The 14,298-nt window shown below is 43.1% G+C and overlaps 1 protein-coding gene across 3 annotated transcripts in view; it reads right to left on the bottom strand.

Annotated features, from left to right (window-relative positions):
* Positions 1 to 14,298, bottom strand: part of P3H2 (prolyl 3-hydroxylase 2) — a 195,815-nt gene that overhangs the window by 119,408 nt on the left and 62,109 nt on the right. The window contains exon 1 of one of the 3 annotated variants that reach the window (XM_083177537.1): positions 4,179 to 4,395. The exons of the other annotated variants lie outside the window; for them this stretch is intronic. The gene's annotated coding sequence lies outside the window, so the exon portion shown is untranslated. Of the gene's footprint in view, positions 1 to 4,178; positions 4,396 to 14,298 lie in introns of those variants that run through there. 3 annotated transcript variants of the gene reach the window in all.

Consider the following 14,298-nt stretch of genomic DNA (forward strand, 5'->3'; position numbering starts at 1 on the left):
AAGGGCAACTAAAATGGTGCATGGCCTACATCACAAAACTTACCTGGATAGACTAAAAGATCTTAAAATGTATAGTTTGGAGCAGAGAAGGGAAAGGGGGGACATGATAGAAATCTTTAAATATATCAAGGGTTTTAACATAGTACAGGAGGGGAATTTTCTTCAAAGGAAAATAAGTAATAGAACACGAGGACATGCAGTGAAACTGGAGGGAGATAGGTTCAGGGCAAAGGTTAGAAATTACTTCACAGAAAGGGTAGTGGATAGCCCCCCATCAGAGGTGGTAGAGGATAAGACAGTAGATCATTTTAAACATGCTTGGGATAGGCATATGAATATCCTTACAAAGAAATAAGGATCAAACAGGGTTGAGATGACCTGAAGGATAAAAAAGGGGCAGACTAGATGGGCCAAATGGTTCTTATCTGCCGTCAAATTCTATGTTTCTATGTTTCTATCTATACCTGCATCTTTTCTCCCTTGTCATCATGCATCTCTTCTTATAGCAACCTGCTCATGTACAACTTCTTTAGTTCCCTACATCTCAGCTGTATTGTGTATTGAGGTGCTGCTAATTGTTACCTGTGCAATGTTTAGTTTTTCAGTTACTGTTATATTTAGTTCTGTGTACCCGGTATTGCTGTAATATGCTCTATATGTAGGCGCTGCACACCACTTGCAGCGTCTTCTAAATAAATAATAATAATAATATCTGAACATGAAAGGTTCTGCTCAATCCTGGGGTGGAGTAATGTTTCAAAGTGACAGCAATTGTGTGTATGGTTAGCAAACAGCAAAAGGTATTTATGTGAAATTAATTTTACTTTCTAAGAAAAAAAGGTTATGCTTTAAAAAACTGTATACAGGGATTGCTAATTGCTTGTTAAGGTCACTTTGTAAAGTGAGTCACCATGGAATGATCATTTAGAAGCGAGGCGGGTTAGCAATGGCAATAAATGCCATAAACAGAAGTAGAAATCACCACCCATGCAGCCCAATCTTGCTCTGAACTTGGACTGTGAACACATATACACAAGTACTGTAAGTGTGGCATAATGCCACCCCTTTTCACGCCTATTTGAATTGACCCCTTGTTGTGCAATATATTCAAACTTATAAATTGAATGATCATCTTAATCTTCTTGTCACACTTTGGGCCTGACTCCGAGGTCATCTTTTGCTGTAGTCACGTCTTTGGCTTTATGCTAATGCAATGTCTGGTTCTTAAACAAATGGGATGCCATTTGCAGCTTTATAAGGCAGTGGATTCCTGGAACTCTGCATATCATGCATCATCAAAAACTTACACCAGCTCTATGGCAGATGTACTCATACTTGCCTACTTTTGAAAGTTAGTTTCAGGGAGATTATAGTTGGTAGTAGAATTTTGCACAACGCCCCATTGAGGGGGAATGTCATGCTCCACCCAAAGGACGTGTCTAGTTCCATATATGGAGAGATTGTGAATGTGGCACCTAGAAGTGTGGGTGTGCACTGCTACATCTGAGATAAATCTTGTAAAATGACTTGTATCCAACTGTAGATGAGCCCCCAAGCAGTTAGTAAGAGCTACTATACTTGTATGGCACTGATGCCAATGATTCAATGTAAATGTATCTGTCTCTCATTCCCATTTCCCAAAAAAATGTAACAGTGTAATGTGGGCTAGGTGAAATGAGGGAGATTGCTAGACTAATAAGGGAGAGAGGGAGATTGCTGCTATTTCAGGGAGTCTCCTGCAGAATGCAGGAGGGTAGGCAGCTATGGATGAACTGTAGGTTCTCTCTCCTACTATGGCCTTTTGTATGAACCTGTGTGCGTCTATGTATGCAGCAGCACTCAGCGGCATATTCCTGCCAACTTCATCATCCCCATTACCTCCCATCTACACCCTATAATATTCTCAGACTGTGCTTTGCCTCTGTGCTAAAGACAATGGGGACACTGAGACAGTACAACTCGAATGCATGCACAGACTTTGCATTCCACTTTTGCGTATGGCATCCATTTACAGCATCTACATCTAAATACGGCCTTTAGATGAAGAAAAGATAGGCTTGAAATGAAACGTAAGCCATACATGTTATATAAGTAACAATAACATACTTGTAATCATTAAAATAACATTGAAAGCTGCTATCATTTTTGTGAAAGACATCTGAGGAATGAGTTCATTCATAGTAAAGAACAATAACTAAATTCAATTCACAGAGCAGATCATCTTTACCAGCTATATTTGGAGTTGCAAATCGCATGTGGAAATGCGGTTTGTATCTTTGATGTGCAGTTTACATGTGGTATACCAATGATTGGTATGTGTTGGACACATTCGAGTAGGTATGTCAATGCTTCCAGACAGAAGCAGCACAGACTTTGGGACTAATTCTGACCTGATGAAACAGCTGCTAATTTTTGGAGCCCTGTGATCACGTTTATGCCACCCCACCAGAGTAAAATCCAACCCTATGCAAGCGTGCAATTTGCTTAGCATGGCTTGCGAACATATTGCAGGGATGAGAATAGCTGCATCAGATCCATCTGCATTTCAGTCATCATCGAATGATATCTCCACTGCCTGCAATCTGTGCATAGCCCAGGACTTGCTCAGCAGCTGCAATAGAACTGGCAATAGAACTGGCTGATAGGGATCAGAGCAGACATCACACGCCTTACCCTAAAACACCTGGGTATGCCTGCATTTTCCCTGACACTCCCAGGAAACGGCCAGTTACCGCCCCAAAATGTCAGCTTCCTGTCAATCAACTTGCGAATGTCCAGCGAAAAGAAATGAGCAGGATTTTATCGAAGGAAAGCCTTGCGCATGTGTTCTACAGGCTGTATGCATGAGCAGTCTAATTGCCCGGCCCGTAACCATATGAACAGGTCTGAATTACAGTAGGCCATATATTTCTATTTCTTTCAATTGCTGTTAATTTTGAAGAGGTTGAAATTAATAGGCTACTGAAATGAAAAAGAACAACAAAAGCCCATAAATCATCATAATGTTGGCGTGTCACTCTGCTCCTTGCCAGGAAACCCAAATCCTGAGCTTGGGAAGGTAAACGTAGTTGTCCTGTGGCTGACCTTGATTTGTTCCTATTATCTTCACATTGCTTTCCAGTGCCCGCATCAGTGATTTTGAAGGTTGAATATTTAAGTGGCTTTAATCAAAGATATGCGCTTTGTTTATGCTTGCAAAGGCTTGCTACATAAAGCCTTTGAGGATTTCAACCAGGGGCTGGCTGGCAACTTTTAGCCTGGGGGGATAACATAAGAGAGTGGCCCTGGAGTGATATAGGGGGCGGGATGCACCAAGCAGTAATGGTACATCCTGCCGCCCATCGTCACAATGCTCATCGCATATGTACTGACATATGTGATAAGCAACACAAAAGGCAGCTCTCCTGATAAGAGCTGCCCTTTGTGATCACCGACATTACTTGGACTTACGGGTTTCTTACATTATAGGCCCCTGCACATGCGTATAGACCCAGGCGGCCACAGGGCTTCCTGGGAGGGATCCGTTTTGAATCCTGTGGGAGGAGCTCACTCGAAAGGGAAAAGCACATGTGGGAGAGAGAGGGGAAAGAGATAGCCGGAGAGAACACAGTGGAGGGGGAGATAGCAAGAGAGAGCGCAAGGGAGAGCAAGAGAGGGCGCAGGGAAGAGTGAGATAGTGAGAGAGATAGCACAGGGGAAGGGGTGATTGCATGAGAGCGCAGGGGAGAGATAAATAGAGAGAAAAAGCACAGGGTGGAAGATAGGGAGAGAGACCACAGGGAAAGAGTGAAAGAGACAGCAGGGTAGAGAATGAGAGACCACAGGAGAGAAAGTAAAAGGGACAGCAGGGGAGATAGTAAAAGAGACAGCAGGGGAGATAGTAAAAGAGACAGCAGGGAAGAGAGAGAGAGAGAGAGAGACTGCAGGGGGGTTTGTGAAAGAGACCACTAGGGATATAGTTAAAGGGATAGCACGGGAGAGAGAGAGACCACAGGGGAGTTAGTGAGAGAGACCGCAGGAGAGATAGTGAAAGAGACAGCAGAGTAGGAGAAAGAGACCACAGGGGAGTTAGTGTGAGACAGCAGGGAAGAGGGAAAGAGTGGGAGGGACAGCAGGGGAGATATTGAAAATGACTGCAGCAGGGGAAAGGTAGAGATAGACCAGGGGTCAGGGACTACCTTGTTGTTATGATGATCCCCAGTTGATCCCAGGTCCAGGCCGTCCAGCCGTCTCCATCCTGTGCGGTGTGCAGGGAGCGGAGGAGATTAGTACAGTCAGACAGGAAGAGAGTTGGGGGCGGGGCTACTGTATAGCCCGGACAGGACGCTGAGCTGCGGGCCTTAGGAGGGAACTTGTCCGGCTGTCAGAAGTTGAACTGTACTTGTCTGACAGTCGGTGCTGGTGCTGCTGCTGGCTGCCCTTGTTTGGAATTTGTGAGCCTAGCTCTGACACACAGAGCTGAGTACAGGCTCACACAACGGAGACACACAGTGAAGTCAGGCTGCCTATGCGCGGCCGTATCACAGAGAATGGTAATAACTGGGGAACTACAGGGCTTCCGTAGCCCTGAAGATCCACAGTTACCAGCAGTCTGTGATACGGCCGCACATTGGCAGCCTTACCACACTGCATAGCCCTGCATGGTGGATTATGCCTCCGGCTGCTGACGGTGACAGTCCGATCGCAGCCGCAGGTAAAGAAACCGCTGGACCACCAGGGTACTTATTATTAAAGAGGTGGCCCACTGGCCCTGTACACCAGATGGCAGAGTGGCCCGGGGGGCATATGGCACCCTGCCCCCCGGCCCAGCCCGCCCCTGATTTCAACTGTACCTACACAAGTTTTTTATGTGGCTATTAATGGTGAGTTGGTGGGCAAGCCTCATAAAGAAATTCAGGATTATACCGCTCTAATTTATTCTAAAGGCTGGCTGGCTGGCTGGCTGGCAGCTTTCCTCTGCCCCCTTTAACTTTTCAGCAGTTCAAGAAGATGATAGAAAAACTCATCACTTAACATTTTTTCAATAAAAACAGAAATTCTCATCAAAGTTACATTTAAAATCAGAACACACCTAGTACAGATTTTTTTTGCAGATATTGTTGCAGTTATTTCAATGATATAGTTGTTTTATGTATATTGTGTAATTTATGCAAGCATATATATTCTACTATGCTCCAATTTTGTGCCAACATTTTCTTTTGATTACTAAGCCAGAACATATTTTCAACAGTATCAAGAGGGCACAAACAATGTTTGTTTGTGAAGGAGAGAAGATCATCAAAGGCCTCTTTACCAAGCCAAGTTTACACTCTAAAAGGATTTACCAGATCAATGCATCCAAAAGGTCATTTCTAAGAATGAGCAGTGAAAATGTATCCCTCGTTATGGTTCTTGCTTCTGTTGTAACAAATGGAAAGAACAGATCAGAAACAAGAACGGAAAGAAAGGAAGCAACAAAGTTTGGTAACCTGGTCCTTGATTTACAGCATGTCACTTTGTGGTGAGAATAATTTGTTTCTGCAGCCAAAAACCTTTGAAACAACTTTTTGCTTTATCTGCATCATCTAGTTTTCACATTTGCTTGACTTTACCTCATAACTTGCAATGGTGTCTTGAAAAATTACACAATTGATTACAATTCCTGTGCATTACACTATGAGGATTATTCAATGCTCTGACAGCGAGCTATGACGGCGATCAGTGCGGATAGCTTGCCCTCCCTCCCCTTCACTCGCCGTTTCCACCTCACTGGTTCCTTTCAGCGAGGTGGTAACAGCCATTAAAACGGCAGGGCTTGCAACAAATTGCAGCAGACTTGAGCATTTGCGGCAAACTTCGGTGCAAATGCTCAAGTCCCCTGCAATTTGTTGAAAGGATTTCTCCCTGACATTGAATATGGTGAGGGGTTTGACAGTGAGGATGGCTTTTCCTTGCCGAAAGTAAGCCATCCTCATCGTATAAACCCCCTCACCGAGGCACTGAATACCACCCAATATGTCCTCATTAATAGTAGTTACACTGACAATATGGCTGCTGTGCAGTGCCGGGTTTCCCACTAGGCACCTGAGGCATAACACCTTTTTATAAACCATTAGTTGGGACTGAACCAGCTTATATTTATTTGCACTGAAAGAGGCAGGATTTCTTTAAAATAACGGATAGATTTCAGCTTGTGTCTTGGAATTCCATGTGTTTTTTAACCTATTTTTCGCTGTGTGTTTAATACTTTTTCCCCGTGTCATTTAACATAATTACACGGAATGTATTGATCTCTAGGGACTGATTCTTTCCAATGCATGGATTGTATTGGTTGTTGCTGACAATTGGTGAAAATTGCATTACAATAGCCCCATTACAAATATATTTACTGAGCAAAATATTGATGTGTTCAATTCTTATTTTACCAGCTGTATACACTGAAATGGAATCATCAGTGCCATTTCCCTGAATTGGTTATAAAGCACAATGGGTCATTAGCACTAGGTGAACTAGCATTAAGTGTATATCTGCACTTAACGCTACTTAACTGGGGGGATTTTTGTTTTAAAATGTATCACCAGCGCACCTTACGTGCGCTAAGGATAGCCTGCCGAGTAACGCTCGGCGGGGCTGCCCCCTGCGATATAAGACTAGTCTTCTAGGCATACAAAGCCGGTTAACCGCACATGCCCAGGGCTAGTCTTGTCCTATCTCCACTGCCGGGACAACCCTAGCCCCGCTGCTGGCTCCAGGCTGCACCCGAGATCTTGCAACAAAAGCGAGATCTCGCGTATGCGCAGTAAGCCGGCCAGGCAGGAAGAGACTGCACATCAGTGTGTCGCTGGAGGGGGGAGTTTACGATCCCCCGCTTCATTGGGAAAGATGTTGATAAATCTTGTCGGCCTCCCCTCCTGCTACGCCTCGTTAAGGAGGTGAAGCAGGAAGTATTATAGTGGCGCACTAAGCGTCGCTATAATACATTTGCCCCAATAATCCCTATTGCTACATACATTTTAAATAAGGTTTCTCGTGGCCACTTTTATGGAACCATTTGAATAACACAATACAGGAACAAGCCCAGAAATGTATCAGTGTCATTCAAGTACGGTATATCTAACTTACTGTGTACCACTTTTATACCGCACAAATCACCCGGGTCCGACATGGGCTGTTGCCGGGTCGACCTGGGTCACCGTTCGGTGTGAAAGGGCCTTTTGAAAAATTCTGGGTTAAAAGTAGGGTTGCTTCTCCTCCTCCCCCGCCCCCAATGATGCACCACTGCTTCCCTTTTGCCATCAGCAACCCGGCTTATTGCCGGGTCACTGTGCGGGCTAGTGTCACAAATGCCAGGTCGATCCCGGGTCAGACCCGTGTCCAAATCCTGGGTGCAGCATAAATGCTCTAGGGCTCATCTACATTTAGATGTAAGTCATTTTATGACACACCTCTCAGATGTAGCATTACATGTCTGCGCTTATAGGTGTCACCTTCACTATCTCCCTGACATGCTCATTCAAAAGTAGGCAGGTATGATTTAAGTACATACAGTATACATCTATATATGGAATAGACACACCCTTTATTTGGAGCATCATGTCCCCTCAATGGGGCACCGTGTCAAGTATGCCCTATGGGAAGAATTCGATAGTTTTGCGTTCCAGTAACCACTATATAGAGGTCGGAACATTTCAAGAGTTGCTTCATTGTACGCACACAGCCCCCTGGTGCTGAGTTTACCGTTATATTGTTCTGTCATTTTGATGGGCTGGGAACTAATTAAATATAATCAAGTTAGTAGTCTAGGGACTACACATGTACAATGTAATGAGGTCATCTGACTATTATTACTTTCAGATGTTGTGGAGAGGGTGGGGATTCCAAGGGACACTCAGTAAAAATACTTAAGTCATGGAAATTGTGAAAACTGTCTGTACATCTAATTGGGTCACACACATTGTGCATTCTGCCAATGTGTATACTGGAGTACTTCAGACTCCCTGAGGAAAGGAAGCTGGAAGATTAGCACAAGATCACTTCTGTTTCCTTTTTCTAGGAAAGGATTTGGAAAATACATGTATAGGAGTTTGACTGTAACAATAAATGTGTGCTTTTTAACTTAGCTTTAGTTTTCAAATGTCAATAATGATAAAAACGGGAAGACCTCTAATAATAAATCACTCACAGTATTACACACATACATTCATAAATGTGTTTCCTGACATAATAAACACACGCTTGCATTTACTACTCTAATACATTACATATGGTACGGGGCATGTGCATTATTTCAAATGATTTATTTTAGCGCTGTACTGTAAATAATTGATTTCCATGATTTGCTGAGCTACACGTGCTTTGCTGTATGAACATATACTTAAGTATATGGGCAGTATTCAATGAGAAAAATTTGCCGTGTTTTATGGCGAATTTGTGATTTTTACGCGTTGGACGGAGAATTTTGGTCTCAAAAAGTGAACCACCCTATTCAATGTGATAACAAATTGGAGGCGACACATGTCCATTTTTGTAAACTGTCCCTGTCGCTACCCCCTCTCCACCCCCCATGTCCATCTTGCTGCAGCTGACTGGGCACTACGAGCATTCTTGTAGAACAAAATCTGCACATGTACATATCTCACACAGGGTCAGACACATCGAGATTCAAAAAGTGATAAAGTGGAGACTGATAAACAACCAGCCAATCAGCTCCTACCTGTCATTTTTCAAACCCAGTATGTAACATGACAGTTAGGCGCGGATTGCCTGGCTGTTTGTCATTCTCTATTTTATAAATTTTTTAAGCTTGATACATCTGGCCCTCAATCAAATGTATGCAAACCATCTTGTACAACTCCAAATTAGATCTTAACTACACATTAATAGCAATGATCTACTGTATACAAATCATTTGGTCTTTTTGTATTTATGAAATATATAAAAGTGGGTGCAGTTCTATAATACAGTATTTCCTATTTGCTGTGCAGGATGAAAACATTTTGTGGATTAGTTGTTTAGTACCAAATGACATAACACATAGGGCAATATTCAATGAGAATTTTCTCCTTGCATGGCGAGAGGTTTTTTTCTCTCGCCATGCACTCGCCGTGTTTTTGCGGAGATTCTCCATGTTTGGAGATTCTCCGTCACGGGTCTTTAGACACTATTCAATGTCGCAGGTGCTCGTTGCCCCTCGCGGCGAATCTTAACCCCTGCAGTGGACGAGCGTCCGCTGCAGGGAGCCGTGGGACGGTGGCAGACAGAGAGATTGAAGTCTCCCTGCCTGCCCCAGAACATATGTGGAGGGGAGGAGGGCTCCCCGGGACCCAGGCAGCACAAGCTGCCCTCCCATAGCCAACAGGGGACTGGGTATATTCACTGCACCCGATCATGCATATGTAATGATCGGGTGCAGTGAATATATGAATATCTAATGAGCGGCTCTCGGCTTCGGCCCCCTGCTGGCTGTTATGTGTAAAAAAAAAAAAAAAATTAAATATATATTCATGTGCTATATAATAAGCACATGAATAAAAAATAGCATGTCCCTTCTCAGAATAAAATATATATAAATATATATATATAGAAAAGAAATATAGAGTGCGCTAAATACAGTTCAACAATTTTAAAACAATAAGCATTTATTTATAGTCTTCACAAAGACTTTCGATTAAAAAGTACAGCTGGTCTGTTATTGATACAGATGGTGTTGTAGGCCCAACGCGTTTCGTCAATAAATTGACTTCATCAGGGGCTTAGCGAACAATAAGTCAGCAAGGCGTAAAATCACTGTAAATAATACAAATAGTAGAGTTCATTTATATGAACATAAATACAAAAAGCACATCATGGATGACGGTCATGATAAGGAGTGGAGGACAGCGGAGAGGAAAAAGGAATTTTTATGCCTTAATAAACTCCTAACATAATAGGTAGCAGGCGTGAGGATTTTAATCCCGTTAGGTAACATTGAATACTTAACATAGAAAAAGCAATTAACATAGTCCCAAGGGGTACAGAATCACCAATAGTGTGTAGTCACCTAATATTGATAATATTAATACCTTAAGCCGAATTGGCGGATCACATACAGTGTCCAGCAAATGACGGAATGATACCCAATGCACAGCCTGAGTAGGTGGAGGGTGTTACTATAGGGAAGAATGTAAATATTACAAAATGCTATATGCGCACCTTCATACTATAGGAAGTAATGTAAATATTACAAAATGCTATATGCGCACCTTCACCAGCACTTCTAGCTGGATGTTCTCCAGTGAAAGTATAATGACTTGCATATATAACACAGGAAAGCTGAAAATACGTCTGCGGGGTCAATGACCCAAAAAAGTCATTCACACAGGTGTGTTTCAGAGATGTACCTTAATAGGAAAAGGGTAAATCTATGGGAAAAAAATATATGGATAATCAAATGATGATCTTTAACTAATCCCTTCACCTTCACCTTTAGCCGATATGTGACAGACATATATTTTGAAACTTACAGCGTCACAAGAATAAGTGCGGATGCAGTAACAAAATGGTCAAAGACCTACATCAGTTTTTCAATAGTTTTCAGGTATGGTTCCTAAAGCGCTTCGGAGCCTTTGAAATAAATACAAAACAACTATGTTTTACAAGCCGTCGGCGCAGCCAATATGGCGCCCGTTTGGAACGCACAGCGGAGACGCTGTGCGTTCCACCGCGTAATTAGGGTATGAAACCACATATTCAATTCTATTTATAAAGCAAAACCTGCGCCAGTATGTACACATATTAAGCTACCCAGCCTTTCTATTACCACGCATATTCAGCGTATTTATATACGTTTTGTCACACACTATTAGTTTTGGGTAACAGGAAGTAGTCACACACCCTGTGCTCCATAAATAGCTGCATCTCTCATAGGAGTTCATTCTGATTTTGGATCCCTAGCTGTACACTTCCGGTTTTACTCCTAAAAGTAAGTACTTTCTAAGGCACTAAACTTTGGGTCATTGTTCTATACCAGTCCCTGGCTTGTAAAACATAGTTGTTTTGTATTTATTTCAAAGGCTCCGAAGCGCTTTAGGAACCATACCTGAAAACTATTGAAAAACTGATGTAGGTCTTTGACCATTTTGTTACTGCATCCGCACTTATTCTTGTGACGCTGTAAGTTTCAAAATATATGTCTGTCACATATCGGCTAAAGGTGAAGGTGAAGGGATTAGTTAAAGATCATCATTTGATTATCCATATATTTTTTTTCCCATAGATTTACCCTTTTCCTATTAAGGTACATCTCTGAAACACACCTGTGTAAATGACTTTTTTGGGTCATTGACCCCGCAGATGTATTTTCAGCTTTCCTGTGTTATATATGCTAGTCATTATACTTTCACTGGAGAACATCCAGCTAGAAGTGCTGGTGAAGGTGCGCATATAGCATTTTGTAATATTTACATTACTTCCTATAGTATGAAGGTGCGCATATAGCATTTTGTAATATTTACATTCTTCCCTATAGTAACACCCTCCACCTACTCAGGCTGTGCATTGGGTATCATTCCGTCATTTGCTGGACACTGTATGTGATCCGCCAATTCGGCTTAAGGTATTAATATTATCAATATTAGGTGACTACACACTATTGGTGATTCTGTACCCCTTGGGACTATGTTAATTGCTTTTTCTATGTTAAGTATTCGATGTTACCTAACGGGATTAAAATCCTCACGCCTGCTACCTATTATGTTAGGAGCTTATTAAGGCATAAAAATTCCTTTTTCCTCTCCGCTGTCCTCCACTCCTTATCATGACCGTCATCCATGATGTGCTTTTTGTATTTATGTTCATATAAATGAACTCTACTATTTGTATTATTTACAGTGATTTTACGCCTTGCTGACTTATTGTTCGCTAAGCCCCTGATGAAGTCAATTTATTGACGAAACGCGTTGGGCCTACAACACCATCTGTATCAATAACAGACCAGCTGTACTTTTTAATCGAAAGTCTTTGTGAAGACTATAAATAAATGCTTATTGTTTTAAAATTGTTGAACTGTATTTAGCGCACTCTATATTTCTTTTCTATCTCTATTTGCCTATCTGGGCCCGGCTAACAGGGTTCTATTAGAGTTGCCGCTTTCATTACCATCTTGGGCGCAATAGGGGAACCTTCTTCTGTGATACTGTATATATATATATATATATATACACACACACATACATATACATACTTATATATACATACAGGGGCATCAACAGAAGTGTAATAACAATGGATTGGGGCCCCTGCCGATCCTCCAGCGGCAGGGGTAGGGGAAGCTGTGATGTCCCGCAGGTGGTAGGGGGTATGGGGGTGTGGTACAGGGGTCCGACAGTCGGGATCCTGACAGTCATTAGCCCAACATCGGGATCCCAACTGGCCGGACCCAGACAGCATGGCAAGCGCAAAAAAGCCTCTTGTGGGCTCACTGCGCTCGCCATGCTGCGGGAAAATAGCCGACGGCCGTCGGGAACCCGGATGTCAGTGTTTTGACAGTCGGGAACCCGATGTCGGGTAAATGCATCCCGACTGTCGGGACCCCGTCCGGCACCTGGGGGTATTATTTCAACCGCTCAGCATGGATCAATAATTTCCACTAATTTCCCCTTTACTGCACAGATGGTGGGAGATGGGGTGGGAGAAGGGGGCATTGGGCTGAATGAAGGGGCCCTGATACATAACTTCCAGGGTGGTAGAGGAGGAGTGTATAGTGGAGTGGGCTTATTATTCATAATTTTCTGGTGGGAGGACAGCTTGCTTGACTGCAGAAATCCCCAGTTCCCGGAACTAGATTTCTTAGATTTCAATGGAATTAAAAACTCCATTGTCCCCAATACCAAATGGTATTGGGGACTAGGGGATCAGAGTTCAGGAGGCAGAGCAATCTGCCAACGAGTATATGAAACTACATACCAGGTGTGTGGAGCTAGAGGATTAACCAGCTGCTGGAAGGCTGATATCTCTGGTTCTGGGAACAATAGAGACAAGCTGCTAGTGTCCATCAAATGGGAAGAAAGAACCTGAAATATCTGACTGGGAAGAGCAATTAACATTAAATTTAAAATTCTTGTACCCATGGAAAGAGGAGACCCTCAGCTTTCAGCATAGGACCCTTAGACTCCTGGGGGGGTTCTGGGTACTCATAAACCCCCACTGCGTGTTCCACTGACCTACATCATTATACACATACAGTATTTTATTGACTTTAATCCAGACTGTTGGTAACTGCAACTACATGCACAGTCCATATTGTAAGAGGGGGCTGCTTTGGGGAATATTGGAGCTGCACTTGAATTTGGGGGGCTGTGGGGATCTCCGGCTAAAAGCGGGAGCCTAAAATGCAGGAGGGTAATCAAGTATGCCCGATCTATTATACATTATACACAGCTCCCCCCCATATTACACCCAGTAGACACACAGCACGTTGCACACACCATAGTACATTATACACAGCTTCCCCTCATATTACACCCAGTATTCAGTACATTGCACACACCACAGTACATTTTACACAGCCCTTCCCAATATCCCAATATTACACCCAGTACACAGACATTATATTACACAGCACCCCCCCCCCCCCCCCGTTCTTCCCCACACACATATTATACACAGCTGCCAGCACACACAGCACTCACCTGGCTATGTTGCTCATGCCAGGGACTTGCAGGGAACCAGCAGTGTGGTGGGTGAGACAGCATAGCGCAGCACAGGCAGAGGAGCAGGAAGAGCTGGCCTGATACACTGAGCCCACAGTCACTGTGGTGGACGGGGCATGCTTCCGAAAAAACCTGGCTGCTGGCTCTTCTGCTCCTGAAGCACAGACTTCTGGTCCGTGCACACAGCAGCTCAGCCACCACTACCCACAACCCCGCGGTGGCCGGCTGTAACTTCCCCCATACAGGCCCCGCCCTGTGCATGCGCAGTTGAAATTTCACAGAATGTGTCCCAAAAACTGGGAGGTATGAGGGGGCAGTGACAGCCTCAAGCAAAATTCTAGAGGCTCCCGTTATATGCGGGAAAGTAGGCAAGCCTGACTAACCCTAGCTCTGGCATATATAGGTAGCCCTGGAGACTAGAACGCCAAACTCGAACCATTAAATAAAAAAATAAAAAACTTACATTTGTAAAAATATAAAAGCAGCAATGTTTATTTTAGAGGTAGCTTACTTTAGAAAACACACATATATATATATATATATATATACACACACATACACATATATTGTATGTGTTAGTGTCTCTTTAAATATATATATATTTTTATAGTTTCTCGTTTTCAAAAGCTCT

This window comes from Crinia signifera, chromosome 3 (assembly GCF_055691185.1).
Source record: "Crinia signifera chromosome 3, ASM5569118v1, whole genome shotgun sequence".
Lineage (NCBI taxonomy): Eukaryota > Metazoa > Chordata > Amphibia > Anura > Myobatrachidae > Crinia > Crinia signifera.